This window comes from Osmerus mordax, chromosome 16 (assembly GCF_038355195.1).
Source record: "Osmerus mordax isolate fOsmMor3 chromosome 16, fOsmMor3.pri, whole genome shotgun sequence".
Lineage (NCBI taxonomy): Eukaryota > Metazoa > Chordata > Actinopteri > Osmeriformes > Osmeridae > Osmerus > Osmerus mordax.
Genome location: NC_090065.1, coordinates 16,043,359 through 16,058,163, shown reverse-complemented (window position 1 = coordinate 16,058,163; position 14,805 = coordinate 16,043,359). Strand labels below are relative to the sequence as shown.

The window sequence follows — 14,805 nt, the reverse complement described above, 5'->3', positions numbered from 1 at the left end:
GTAAGGACCTACCTACAGACAGCAACAAGTGACTAATGGACTCACTGAGAGGCAGCCATCGCAGCAAACACAATCAATCAATGAGCTATAAAGCGGCCATAGCAGCCATGTCTTAAACACCACTTCAGCTATAGGGCCATTGGATTGGATAGGTTTGGAGGCCTTTAGTGTCAGTCAGTGATGCAGGTGTACATAAGCATTGAAAAAAACATCAGACAGTGTGAAAGTGTTCCTGTGGAACAAATATGTTCATATCTATTTTTCTCCTTACTCTCTCCTTCTATTTAATGACAGTGCAGTTTACCAAATAGGTGGTTGATGGCCAAGGAATCAGTCAACCTGCTGGGAGGCTGCAGAAGTCAACAGTGGATGACTTGCTTTCATTCCCTTGAATCAGAAATGACAGTCTTTTGGTTGATGTGCTCATAAACACCCCAAAGTGTCTATGGCAGGGGTGCAGTGGCAGTTCTACACGGGGGCCTAAAGGGGTAAGTGCCCCTTTTAAAATGTGGCCCCCCCTGAGCTGACTGAATAATATATATATCTTTTTTATATATACACATCATCCCTTCCTTGTTTGGGATTATTCAGATGCTATTTTAAGGATGCATGCTTGGCCATAACGTAGCGTGTGCATAAAGCACATTTGGCCATATTTTGACTATCTGAAATGCAAGTAGTAGGGATGTAGTGGGGGCTAAACGCACGTAAACGCCGTTTACGCACCTCCCGAAATTCGGAAATTGCGTTTATCCACCTCTAAATTGCAGAAATTGCGTTTATCCACCTCTAAATAGCGTTTATGCGAGTTTACGCACATCTAAATTCCCTGTGCCTCGTATTCTGCCGTTGGAATAATCCGAAATAAATTTGGTGTAATTTTAAAACACCAAAGACAAAATTTCATATTTCATGAAACAAGGAAGGAAACAAGGACACTGCAGCCTTTTTTTGCCCCAGTAAAAAAAAAAGTGAGAGAAACATATCAAGGTATTGATAGAGCTGAGGAGCTCTAAGAGGAAGAGCCAGAGCCTTTTTTATGATTTTAATGTAAATATCATTTGTTTACGTTTTTTTATGTGCCCATCTGATTAAACACTGGCCTTTGCCCCCCCAGTAAAATGTGTCTAGAACCGCCACTGCAGGGGTGTCAAACTCATTTTCACCAAGCCGGGCCTTGAGTTTGACACATATGGTCTATGGGATCAGAGATGGTAAGTTTCAAAACGGGTGTGTCAGTCAACAGGTTACTGGATCTTGTATGTGGTTGCTTCTCTGTGTATTTTATGGAGGCTCTAATAGTTGAGTGACACATACACTTGGATTACAAATCCAAGTGTATGTAATAAGTCACTGCCAGAGAGTGACTGTGAGTAAGTGAGACTTACTACCTTATATACCTTTATTTCCTGTGCTGAACTGAGTAAAACCACCAGCTGAACAGTGGGTCCCTCAGACTTGCGAAAAAACTGCCATAGTCACTCCCAGAGAGTGACTTACTCGGGAGAGTCATCTCCCAACTCTCCCGACGGCCAGTCCGACCCTGGGTACAAGGCATAAGAGTCCTTTCTGGCTCTATAGACACATGGAGGAAGGTGGTAGAATCTGTCTGCAGAGGAATACCTGCAATGTGCCAGCTGTCAGTTTGTCAGGCTCCACCAACTTTTAATCCTCATCGTGGTATCTGTCTTTCACAACTCTTATAGGTAGAGCCGGAGTCAGCACCATATGTATGTAGGCTTAAACCCTATAGTGTGCCAGTACACACATACGTACACTATTTTCTAGATTTAATACAAAATCCATAGTCCTAGAAGTAGAAATCCTTGATGGTGAAGTCTGGTAGACAACTGCTTATCAATGCACCCTTCCTCTGCTTCATTTTCTCCCTATTTGTTTCCACAGTCCCTTCTAAATGTGTCCCTATATCCTTCTTGTTTCCTCTGTAAACACAAGGTACTCCATAACGCCATCTGTCTAGCTCAAGGCTGGATGAATAAATATTGAGATGTTCATGAAGACTCCTGCAATTTTCTCTATTCCTTTCTCCTTCACTCTTTCTTTCAGTACGTACTCTCACTCCAGCCATCCCCATGTTATCTGTGCTTTATACAGCCTCCTCCCCTCTCACCTCCCTCAACATACACACACCACTTTTTCTCTCATTGAGATGTGCATCACGATTCCTACAAACTCATTTTCTCTGCATGCATGAGCAGGTGAGGAAAGGAGAGAAAGCAGAGCAGAGCAGTGTTGGAGTGCAGGCTGACAGACAGACATGCATGAAGAGAGAGAGAGAGAGACGGCCATGGTGTCAAATCGCTCATCTTTCTCCCACTTCAACTCCAACCTCCACCACCAACAAAGCAACCGTAAAAAAGAAACTAAAGACGACTGTAATAGAATTTTAGGTTGTATGTAAAATGTATGTGTTTTAAATGTGGTTCATTGATAAGAAACATGCCGGAACAACAACTTATGTTGTTTGCAGGAAGGATAGATATTTAAGTTGAGTTCTGAAGAGGATGTTAAGTGTTAGAAACTGTTGGGGGATTGTTTATGGTAGGACAGATGGCTATCTGTATTAACCCTTGTGTTATCTTCGGGTCATTCTGACCCATCAGTCATTGTGACCCACCGTCGTATTGCGACAGATTTACCGTATACAAAGACAAAGTGAAGCATTTTCTTTTAACAGCTAGGCTGTCTCAGACCCCCCACATTGCAAAGGTTAAAAGAAAAAAATATATATTTGTTTTTGTATTGGGTAAAATTGGGTAAACACAACGATGGTTCGTTATGAACCTTTGGGTCATGTGACCCGAAGGCAGCACGAGGGTAAACTATTTATGAGGTTGATGACCCCACAAAGGCCAGTTGACCATTTGGAAAGGTCATCTTTGGGATTTTTAAGAATTCCTGACATTGAGGGATTTCCAGCAAGAGTGTTCGTATCACCTGGGTTAGGAGTTTTGGGACATTAGGTTCTGAGGTTCTGTTGTTTCAACTATTGTATTGTTTTAGGAGTGAGCTGATGATAGGAAGAGACAGGAAATTGTATGTCTGTTGGATGATCCAGGAGATCATTGTGTAGGAGAATGTGACTGACGTTTATATTGATTGAATGTTGTTTAGAAAGACTATATGTTAGGAGTCTATATAAGACTGTGGGCCCTATCTTGCACCCAGCGCAATTGACTTTGTACACCGACGCATGTATCATTCCTATTTTGTTACCCAACGCAGAGCGGACTTTTCCCTCCACAAACGCACATCAGTAAATTAGGGAATGAACTTGCGCTCCCGGGGGCGGTTCAGCAAAAAGAGGAGGCGTGTTCCGGCGCAAACGTACCCTGGTGCTATTTTGGATGAATGATAACTTTCTTAAATTAAATGAAGACAAAACCGAAGTCCTACTATGTGGCCCCAAATCCAAAAGAGATGTGCTTACTAAGAATCTAGGAGGCTTAACCCCCTGTCTTAAACCAGAGGTGACGAGTCTCGTCAATGTGTAATCCTGGACTCTGAATTTCAACTCTCACATTAATAAAGTGACCAAAACAGCTTTCTTTCACCTGAGGAATATAGCAAAGGTACGACCATTCATAAACCAAAATGATGCAGAGAAGTTAATTCATGCTTTTATATCCAGCCGCCTGGACGCACTTTTCACTGGTCTTCCCAAGAAAACCACTGAAAGACTACAGCTCATTCAAAATTCTGCAGCTAGATTATTAACCAAAACTAAAAGGAGAGAACACATTAGTCCTGTCCTAGCTACTTTACACTGGCGTTACCTTCAGAATTGACTTTAAGGTCCTTTTCCTCACATACAAAGCTCTACACGGACAAGGACATAGCTACATTGCTAACTCCCTTATAAACTACACACCAGCTAGAACACTGCGATCATCAAATGCAGGCCTATTAGAAGTCATTAAAGCAGTCATAAGAAGATTGTATTATTGTTTTTATTGATTTTCTGTAAAGCACCTTGAGCTACAATTCTTGTTTGAAATGTGCTGTATAAATAAAGTAGTGGTGGGCATAGATTATTTTTTTTAATCTAGATTAATCTCACTGTAATCTTGGCGTTAATCTAGATTAATCTAGATTAAAATGCCTCATTTGAATTCCGCCGAAGGCATTCAGAATATGTGTGCTACCCAAATAATGACCAGAAGTAAGTCTTTGAGAACGGGTTTCTCAAGCCAGGTGGCGCATTAGATCTCCTGTTTCCAAAATGCATCACAAACTGCTTGAGAAAGCTGTTTTACTATGATAATCGGTGATGAAAATAAATTATGTTCAATAAGATGTACTTGTGTTTATCAACTGTTTATTAGATTAGTTATCTTGGCTGATAGAGCTGTGCTGACGGGCTTGCCTCAGTTGCACTCAAACATTGTAGTTTGACAACGACTCTTCCCCTGCGCTACATCAGTGCTTGGCCCGGCATCTTCTGCATTAGCTAAGGGATGCTTTGCGTTTAGGTGGTATTTGAGACTGGAAGAATTCCTACAGTAAACTAATTCTGCATAGCACAAGGTGCAAACACCTTAGTCTTGTCGAGGTTTTCATTGGGAAGCATTCTTAAAAATACATTTTCCCTGAAGCAAACCAGGCGGCTTCATACCTGCATCCATGTTAGCACGTCACGTTTGATGTGATAATTTCATACACAAGGCATACACACAGGTTCGAAGACTCGTTCTCGCCCCCTACAGTGCAATTCGGCTAGGTATACATCCGAATTAAACGCCGTTTACGCACCTCCCGAAATTCGTAAATAGCGTTTATCCACCTCTAAATTGCAGAAATTGCGTTTATCCACCTATAAATAGCGTTTATGCGAGTGTACGCACATTCCCTGTGCCTCGTATTCTGCCGTTGGAATAATCCGAAATAAATTTGGTGTAATTTTAAAACACCAGACTAAATTTCATATTGTTTAATATATAAACGTTGTAGTCTGAATCATTTCATCTGCGCTGTATGGTCTGTGACCCTCCAATCAATGCGTTGCGGCTGCGGCGGCGACACCAATCAGGATCCACGAAGTACACACATAGGCCTACACGTTGTGGATTAGTCTACCTGTTCGGAATGGATTAATTAGCCATGGATATCAGGCGATTTTTGAAGAGACCATCGAGTGTTCCCACTCCCACAGATGCCCCCATCCAAATAGGCCTAATGAAACGTAAAAATGAATAAATAAACAGGGGGGGGGGGGCTTGACGACCCTGTAAATAAATAAATAATAAAATTCAGAGTTTACCCACCTATACTTTTACCACTACACCACTGGCAAGTATGAAACGCGAAACGCAAGTAACTTTGTGGGTGGGACTACGGCGCTGTTGCTATTATACCGGCGGGATAAATGACTCTAATCTTAAGAGTCTGAAATGGGTTGGTCTGAAGTAGCTACATTACCCATAGGTGTGGTTAGGGCGTAACGTGCAATAAACCAATCAGTGTCATCTCACAATCCCTTTAAGAGCAGGCGTGCTTGTTCCATGGCGGATTGCTATTATAATGGTGGATTTGCCAGGAGCAGTTCACAGCTGAGGAAGTTCATTCCCTAATTTACCAACGTGCGTATGTGAAGTAAAAGGTCCGTTGTGAGTCGAGTGTAAAATAGGAATGATACATGCGTCGATGTACAAAGTCAATTGCGCTGGGTGCAAGATAGGGCCCATAGGCTACACTTTGATTCTCTCATCTACACAGACGCAGCAGTTCCCATTTTTGCAAACCATAGGCCTACATAATTACGGAAGGAAACATTTTACCACACGAGGGAAATCATGAAGATGTGAAAAAAGGCATAAATCTAGCGTACACATTTAACCAAATTATTCAGGCTAATTGCTGTAATGACGGATCAAACCTGTTTGACCAATAGTGGCAAGACACAGATATATAAGGACACCTGACAAAGTGGGTTGTCAAGAACCAGAAAACAAAATTCTGAAGACTGCGAAATCACCGTTACCATGCGTGCGCCTGGCAAATCCGCTATTATAATAGCAAACCGCCATGGAAAAAGCACGCCTCCTCTTAAGGGAATGTGAGATGACGCTCTGATTGGTTTATTGCACGTTAGGCCCAAACCACACCTATGACTAATGTAGCTACTTCAGACCAACCCATTTTAGATTTGCGTCGGGCGCAGGAGTCATTTATCCCGCCGGTATAATAGCAACAGCGTTCGAGCTCTGCCCACAAAGTGACTTGCGTTTCGCATAATCACGTTTGATACTTGCGTTTCAGATCGTAAAAATAGGGCACTACGTATGTTTTAGGGTCCGTATCACTCGGCTGAATGACATTTGTGTTACGTGTCCTCCAGTGTATCGGTCATAGAGCGCTCTGTTAAGTACTTTACGGTACTGAATAAATATTTTGTATTAATCTGGCGTCCTGACTATTTGAGTGCAGTGTTTTCAGAATTTTCCACTACAACAACAGACACTAATATCACACACAGGCAGCATTCCATTACCCTTACCCCTTCTCTTACTCCTCTTCCATCCTTTTCCTTCCCTCCAGCAATATTTGACAAGCAAACTGGCTACAAGTTGAGAGATATAATAGCTACATAAGATCACTGTGAATGCTTCTGTCACGGCCACAGCCGTGCCCCCCTATTGTTTTTGGTTTTGCCCTGTCCTAGTGTTTCCCTGTCATTGTTTTCACCTGTCTCGTTAGCTTCATTGTGTCCACCTGTGTGTCGTTTGGCTCTGTGTATTTAGGTTTCTGTTTTGTGTCCAGTCTTTGTCTTGTCCTTAATACCCCTGTCATTGTGAGTACCCTAGCTGTTTTCCCGGTTTTTTATAATAAACCCTCTGTTCAACGCAATGCCTCGCAACTCCCTTGCATTTGGGTCCTACCCTACCTCATACCTTGACAGCTTCCACGCAGCCACAAACAAACTTAGAGATACTTTATCCTGTCCATGAGCAATAATGCATATTTAGAGGACCCATGGTGGGCCAGTGAGAAGGCAGTTAGGGACCATCTGGAGCCCGGCCCCCTGGGATAGCTACAGGTGGATTAAAGGGAATTAATAGCAAATGTTGGGTTATTTATCTGTATCATATACAAACATAAATATATATATTTTTTTTTTTGACAAACTGATAAAAGAAAATGACATTCATTGAATGCAAAAGAGTTTCCCATGATCTCCACCTCCCCCCCCAAAAAAGTCAAATTCAAATGTTAAATAAAAACATTCTCCACATTCCCACCACCTAACTAATTACATTTACATTAACTACATTTAAGTTCTCTGTTATAGGCTAATCTGCAATTTTGTACATTTAAAGTTTATTCCCATTAATTCCCATATATTCCTGTTAATTTACATGGAAAGTTTCCTACTTTGAACCCGGCAACACTGGTTCCAAGCCAAGCCATAACATCAAATTCCTTTGCACAAATCAGTATCACTCCTAGTCTGATAGCTAACTGACTATCATTGTTTATTTGGCTAACAAATAAAGTTAGCTAGCAACCAAAATACCAGATAATTAAATAAATAAAACGCTATCCTGTGATGAAAACAGAAATATGATAGTTGCTAGTGTGTACGTTGCTTAGCGTTGCCAACATTCATATTTATTTTAAAAACTATTTAAATTGTAGTGTCTTACTTTCATAGCCATACTTGGTGACTGTCATTTAAAGACAATAGCTTACTTACTACACAATATTTGGTAATTATATTACAGGTAAGGGGCTGTCGAACAAGGCCCCAAATGACAGGTGGTGCAGGATAGAGGATTTTCAAATATTAACCGATTAAAAAATGTGGGAGACCACAGTGACAGATTTCTCAGATTAGACTTTTAACAGTGCCCACACTAGACAATTTATTCCAGATACAGGACCACACTTGGCTCATACTGTTCAACTATTTCAGGGTAGCGATTCCAATTTTAGCCGCTCATTCTACCAAAAACCTAGCCTGGCTCTGCCCTCCTACGTACTTCCGATCAATTTTCATTTTGCTTCTGTACTGAGTCTGGGCTTTCGGTATTTTAGTCAGATGTCTCCGGTAAACTTTTTACCGGTCCAATCAGCGAACAGAGGGAGTGGCTGAGAACGATGACGTTGATGTTGTGCGCTAGTTTGAGTTGTAGTTCGGTAATGGCGACGGAGAAAGATGCGAGTAAAGCCCTTCGGTCTGTTAAGGCAACGCTGCCGAATATCCAGAAGTTAAAGCCGGAGCAAGAACAATCTTTGCTCCACACGGGGTTCGTTTGATTTTCCAGCTAACTCCGTTAGTGGTGAAGGCGTTGGCTAAGGCGAACGCTAGCGATTGGTTATGGCAGATCCAAAGTGCCTCTGGGCAGATCCAATAGTTTAAAACTTCAACAGAGTACCCGCCTTCAAGGAAGTTAACGCTTGTCAATGGAGCGAGTCCAGACTCTCTGTACAAATGAAATGTACGAGAGTCGGGTTAGGACCAGGCTACCAAAAATGTCAGCACGGGTTGAAGTCTTTAGAAATAACAAAGAGCAAAAAAAAGAGCAGTCCATTGTGACTGGAGCACCTGTCAGTTATTTCCTTATCATGTCTGTTGAGGCCCTCCGGTGGAGGCTTTCGCTCTCCCAGTGTGGCTCCCAAACCTGTTATCTTCTAGAGGCCAGCTCCTCCGATTCAGCAGTCATGGCACGGCAAAAAATCCCTGGTCTCAGTGGGAAGGGATTTCCCCGAAATCAGTCTCCACGCTGCAACCATAGTGGGGACTCCCCTCACGATTGCCCCTCCAGTGGAGGATGATGAACCATGGATGTGGGGGCTTCACGCTAAGTGTAGAAAGATGGCCAAGCTCTTTATGCCATCAATGCCCAAATTGGGGGATTATGTGGAGGGCTCGTGGAACATGTCGTTCTTCATTCACGTGCCACTGAAAGCGCTACTCCCCTTCACTAGGACCAAGGAGTATGCAGCACCTATATCCCAGGGCATCCCATGGATGGAGCCAGCCTTAGATGCCTATCTTCAAAAAAGACGAAACTGCCAAACATGAGGGATCTTCTTCCCGCCTCTATGGCTGATAAGGCATTCATGCTGGATGCCCAGAGTGTGACGCCTCGGGCAAGACTGCCCTACTCACTGCAGCAATAGCAAAACTGTCCACAGACAAACTAGAAGGTCAATGCCTGGGGGACACAGCCTGGGTGGAATGGTGTCACCAGCCCTCCTCTGTGCTGGCCGCGCCATGGCTGCTGTATAGGTCATCCAATGCCACCTCTGGCTGTCCCTCAGGAGACATGAGGGGGCGGCTCTCCTCCAAATGCTTCTGAATGCTTCCTGAGGGGGAGGAAAAAGCTAATTGGGGGAAGAACGATTACTCGTAATATTTATATATTTTGTTTTCCTCACACACATTTTTTCCACTCCATATCATCATTATCATGAAGATTACATCCAGCATTGTTATTTGGGTAACCCCTTCCTTTTACAGTCCCTTAAGTACTAGGTATTTACATAGAAAGTAAAGGGTATGTTATGTGTTTTATTGGGTATTACCGATTGGTACCAAGGTGGTAAATACCTAGATAATTCGAAGTTTTTACCCATTAACTAAATACTAACGTGCTGGTCATTACTGGGTATATTTTCTGTATTATTGGGTATTACTGATTGGTACCAAGGTGGTAAATACCTAGATAATTCGAAGTATTTACCCATTAACTAAATACTAACGTGCTGGTCATTACTGGGTATATTTTCTGTATTATTGGGTATTACTGATTGGTACCAAGGTGGTAAATACCTAGATAATTCAAAGTATTTACCCATAACTAAATACTAACGTGCTGGTTATTACTGGATAAGTTTCACTGGTCCTAATTAGGTAAAGACAAAAGACAAAACTTAGTATTTACCTGGAAACTTATAAATATTACTATTTAAATACCGCTGGTAGTAAGTTGGTAACTACGGGAGATATATATGGTAAATTATAATGTGTTATTGGGTAAATACCACTGCTACTAAGTAAGTAAAGACGGCCAAGCTCCAGCAGAATTACGAACAAAATACTCTACTATTACCCTGCTCCTAAGGTTTATGTCGGTAACAGTCCACGTCTAATGAGAATATAAGATAGTACTTTACAATAAAATACTTTTTCAGATACATTTATCGATGATGGCCTCATTTACTTATCTGGTATACCTACCTCTGCGGGAAGAGTTTTCCTCTACTGTCATGGTAAATCTTCTTGGATTCTGGGTATGTTCTTGCGCATGTTTGGACTAGGAGTAAATTATCTGAAACTGGACTGTAAAAGGAAGCCGTGTTTGTTTCCATTGTGTTACCAGGCTCTTACCATACCCGTTGTAAGTGAATACCACTTTATCAACGTTACCCTTAGTATGAACTTGTACTATATGTTCCAAGGCGATACCAGGTAAAACATGGCTATTTACTCAGTAAGTAATCTGAAACTGGACTGTAAAAGGAAGCCGTGTTTGTTTCCATGGTGTTACCAGGCTCTTACCATACCCTTTGTAAGCGAATACCTACGGTGGCCGACATGTGCAAACACGCTGCAAATTAAGAAAACACATGCAAATAAACAAAACACAAGCAAATTAAGAAAACAATTTCATGAATTTGACAACACATGCGCAGCTTTCTGCAAGCGCGCTGCAAATACACACAACACAACCAAATACCAAAACGCGTTGCAAAAACGAAAGCACGCAAACCAAAAACGCTGCAAATACATAAACGCGTTGCAAAAATGAAAGCACACAAACCAAAAACGCTGCAAATACATAAACCCGTTGCAAAAACGAAAGCACGCAAACAAAAAACGCTGCGTCCAGTTTTCACAACAGAAGTTGACCAGGCCTCTAGGGGGAGCACTAAGTGGAACATCTTGATTTTCGGCCCCATGGAGCGAGAGAGAGAGACGAGAAGTTTGTTTTGGAAATGGGACCAAAATCGAAGTTGCTCTTTTGAAAAACTGTAAAAGAGGAGGGCCGCATGTAAAAATTAAAATAACCTTTTTATGTCACCTCTTTACTTCGATGTTGGTCCAAACTTCTCATATGCTCTCTCTCTTTCGCTCCGTGGGGCCGAAAATCAAGATGTTCCACAGGCTCTTTCCAGGGTATGGTAAGAGCCTGGTAACACCATGGAAAAAAACACGGCTTCCTTTTACAGTCCAGTTTCAGATTATTTACTGAGTGAATAAGCATGTTTTACCTGGTATCGCCTTGGAACGTATAGTACAAGTTCATACTAAGGGTAACGTTGACAAAGTGGTATTCGCTTACAAAGGGTATGGTAAGAGCCTGGTAACACCATGGAAACAAACACGGCTTCCTTTTACAGTCCAGTTTCAGATTACTTACTGAGTAAATAGTCCAAACATGCGCAAGAACATACCCAGTATGCAAGAAGATTTACCATGACAGTAGAGGAAAACTCTTCCCGCGGAGGTAGGTATATACCAGCCAAGTAAATGAGGCCATCATCGATAAATGTATCTGAAAAGGTATTTTATTGTAAAGTTCTATCTTATCTTCTCATTAGACATGGACTGTTACCGACATAAACCTTACGTAACTGTAGAAGTAAGTAGAGTATTTTGTTCGTAATTCTGCTGGAGCTTGGCTGTCTTTACCTACTTAGTAGCAGTGGTATTTACCCAATAACACATTATAATTTACCATATATATCTCCCGTTGTTACCAACTTACTACCAGCGGTATTTAAATAGTAATATTTATAAGTTTCCAGGTAATAAGTTTTGTCCTCTGTCTTTACCTAATTAGGACCAGTGAAAATTACCCAGTAATGACCAGCACGTTAGTATTTAGTTAATGGGTAAATACTTCGAATTATCTAGGTATTTACCACCTTGGTACCAATCAGTAATACCCAATAATACAGAAAATATACCCAGTAATGACCAGCACGTTAGTATTTAGTTAATGGGTAAATACTTCGAATTATCTAGGTATTTACCACCTTGGTACCAATCGGTAATACCCAATAAAACACATAACATACCCTTTACTTTCTATGTAAATATCTAGTACTTAAGGGACTGTAAAAGGAAGGGTTACCGTTATTTGTGCTTGTACTGAGTGATAATTGTTCCATAAACACCTTGTACAGTCCAACTCAAATTTTAAATAAAAATTCAGCGCTCTTTCACCATCAGATTGTCCACTACGGGAGTGCAGGAGGGGGAGATGCCCCGACTGCATGGAATATAGGATAACATCACATATCCTACCTTTACATAACTGCAAAACATAGGGTAGCCTATAACTAAATATATTTCTTTAATACTGTGCATATATCATCATATGTCAAAAACTGGAAATACAGCCGTTAAACTCCCGTGCAATTGCTACACTACGTCCTCGTTATCAGTCCAAACTTTAATACTGTTCATAACAAAACCGGCATGAAAAAACGTGTGTTTACGGATACGCTTTTGTTTTCAAATTGTTACCTTGCATTGCTTTTTTATTTATTGGTGATCCCGCTGCTGTGGCCACCAAATAGGCCTAATGTGTTTTTTCGCTCCTCCACCTTGCCTACAAGTATTTCAATGTCAGTGTCTGAGAAGTTGCGCCTTTTCGTTCTTTTCCCTCCTGACGCCATGATTCAATGTAATGTAATGTAAGAACAATCGCATGCCAGGGCCATATATATACTGGATTAGCATTCATGAGGTGCTTTGCATTGACCATTTATGGTTAAAAATGGGTGTGTTCAGGGCGGGTAAATAATGATTCACGTACGCACACTTGTGGGTAATCTGTGATTTATAAAGGGAACATTGCTTACAGGTGTGCATACGCACGGTTTTATAAATCTGATTTTTTTGGGGCGTACACCATTTTAGGCTTTTGGGCGTACATACACTTTTAGTAAGAATCCTACGCACAGTTTTATAAATGAGACCCCTGGGCAACTGCTGCCCAGCCTGGGCCATCCCCTGTGCCTGCTTCCGGTGACGCTGCCCAGCCCAAAACTCCAGCCCCAGTATGGAAGGGTTCCAACGGATGAAGGAAAGGACGCATATGACTGAGGGCAGGGTTTAAAGCTTAGGTCCCCACCACTGTTCATTATAAATAAAGCAAACCTGAGCTTGTTCGTTACTGTGTGAAGCAGTTGAGGTGTGCAATTGTGTGTTGCATGGGTGTAAATGATGAGTTACTGTGTGTAGCAAGCTGAAAGCCTGGCTTTGCACTCCTACATACTTCCGCTCAATTTTCATTTTGCTTCTGTCCTGCGTCTGGGCTTGAGGTATATTGGTCAGATGTCTCCGGTAAACTTTTTACATGTCCAATCAGCAAACAGAGGGAGTGGCTGAGAATAATGACGTTGATGTTGTGCGCTAGTTTGAGTTGTAGTTACGTAATGGTGGCGGAGAAAGATGCGAGCGAAGCCACTCGGTCCATTGTGGCAACGCTGCAGAAGTAGAACACTACTGGTTACTATCCTGGTTATTCATGCCATCCACATAGATACTGTATATCTGGTCAGTCAGTCTTGTCCAAATCGAAGTACAGATCATCCGAGGTAGAGGGGACTGGGAATGGGACAGAGCTGATGCACCATACTGTTGACCTGTGGTGGTGACCTTATCATCATCAAGCACTAGTTTAGCTATCCGCTTCAGAGAGACAGAATGACATACAACCTCTTACCTCCTCTTACTACATCTAATGTCTTGGTTCATTGCCGTAACAGATAATTAAGGTATGCCAGTCCCCAAAGTATTTAATCAAGATATATAAAGTTAGAAAATACTAGCTCTATGCATGAATGAGCACGCATACAGACGCTTAACAACATTCATCAAATATACCGCCGCAGCTTGACTATGCGGGGTGCTTTTATGCTGTTCGTGGTGCTCATTGCCAACCCTAATACAAAAAATCATTTTCAAATAAAGAAATATGTCTCACTCTTTATTTGTATTTATTCATTTAGGGCTAAAAACAGAACCCCTGCATCCCGCAGTATTGGGTAGTTGCCTACAAAACACCCGTATCCCATTATAGGGAACTGCCGCCGAAAGTATTCAAATGTATTACATTATTATTATTGCGCACACACGTCCCACGCTGGATTCCCTTTTTAAATCACAGTAAACTCAAAATTTGCCGCAAGTGAGCGAGTGAGTCCCTTTTTACACCCATAGGTGCCTATAAAAGCCTAAACCAGTAATTCACAAGCAGTGGGCCGTTTGGGTAATGCAGGTGGGCTGCCAAACCACTGAATGAACCAAAATATTACAAAATAATAAATATAAAAATATTTATATATTCTGTTGGTAAATTATATTAAAATGTGTACAAATGCTTAAATTACATTTAGACTTACAATTCATCATGACTGAAATGCCAAAAGTTACGCTTGGCATGTTGACGGTAGTCTAATTCACATTTTCGGATTAACTTGAGTTGTGCATACGCCCACTTCAATATAGCAGTTTTATATTTAACGTTATGTTATATGGAACTATAGGAATGGTTGTAGTTATGCCGGTATGCTGATGAACACTTTGTATTCCTTGATCGTTCAAAAAAAAACTGCTGTGACAGCTAATTGGTTAGCTCCCGTGGTGTTGTTCAACATGCTTGATAAGCGCAAATTAAGTGAACGGATGTGTTGGGGGGCTGCAAAACTATTTGAGCTATGCAAGGGGGCCACGAAGTGGAAAAGGTTGGGAATGGCTGCTCTACAGTTTATATGAGCTCCCCCTCCCTTCAGGGGGGTGAGGGAGACTGTACTTATGCTTACATT

The 14,805-nt window shown here is 41.6% G+C and overlaps 1 protein-coding gene across 1 annotated transcript in view; it reads right to left on the bottom strand.

The window, feature by feature from the left end:
• Positions 1-14,805, bottom strand: part of clcn2a (chloride channel, voltage-sensitive 2a) — a 129,297-nt gene that overhangs the window by 88,714 nt on the left and 25,778 nt on the right. The gene's annotated exons all lie outside the window — the stretch shown is intronic.